The following is an 838-nucleotide window of genomic DNA, read 5'->3' on the forward strand; positions in this document are numbered from 1 at the left end:
CCATCCTGGCCAACATGGTGAAACCCCGTCTCTACTAAAAATACAAAAATTACATGGGTGTGGTGGCATGTGCCTGTAGCCCCAGCTACTCAGGAGACTGAAGCAGGAGAATCGTCTGAACCTGGGAGGCAGAGGTTGCAGTGAGCCGAGATCATGCCACTGCCCTCCAGCCTGGCGACAGAGTGAGACTCCGTCTCAAAAAAAAAAAAACAAACATTAGCGGGGCATCATGGCGCACCCCTGTAATCTTAGCTACTCAGGAGGCTGAGACAGGAGAAACTCTTGAACCCAGGAAGAGGAGGTTGTGGTGAGCCCCGATCTTACCACTGCACTCTAGCCTGGGCGACAGATTGCAACTGTCTCAAACAAAAAAAAAGAAACAGAAAAGAGAAGAGGCTTAAGTGGCTCAAGCTTCTGCAGGCTGTACGGGACGCATGGCAGCTTTTGCTTCTGGGGAGGCCTCAGGAAACTTTCACTCATGGTGGATGCAAAGGGGGAGCAAGCTCATCTTACATGGCAGGAGCAAGAGAGAAAGCGAAGGAGGATGCGCCACACACTTTCAAACGACCAGGCCTCGCAAGAACACACTCACCATCAGGAGAACAGCAACAAGGGGAGGGTGCTAAGCCATTGATGAAAAATCCGCCTCCATGATCCCATCGCCTGCCACCAGGCCCCACCTTCGGCACTGGGGATTACCATTCGACAGGAGATTTGGGTGAGATCAGTTCCAAACCATATCAGGGAGAAAGTGGAGGTTGGGAATCTGCACACTGCTCCTCTGAAAACCACCCATGTGCCTTCCAAGCCTTTGGAAAGTCTTCGAGACCCTCTCCAC

Source organism: Colobus angolensis, unplaced genomic scaffold (assembly GCF_000951035.1).
Source record: "Colobus angolensis palliatus isolate OR3802 unplaced genomic scaffold, Cang.pa_1.0 Scaffold390, whole genome shotgun sequence".
NCBI classification, from domain to species: Eukaryota; Metazoa; Chordata; class Mammalia; order Primates; family Cercopithecidae; genus Colobus; species Colobus angolensis.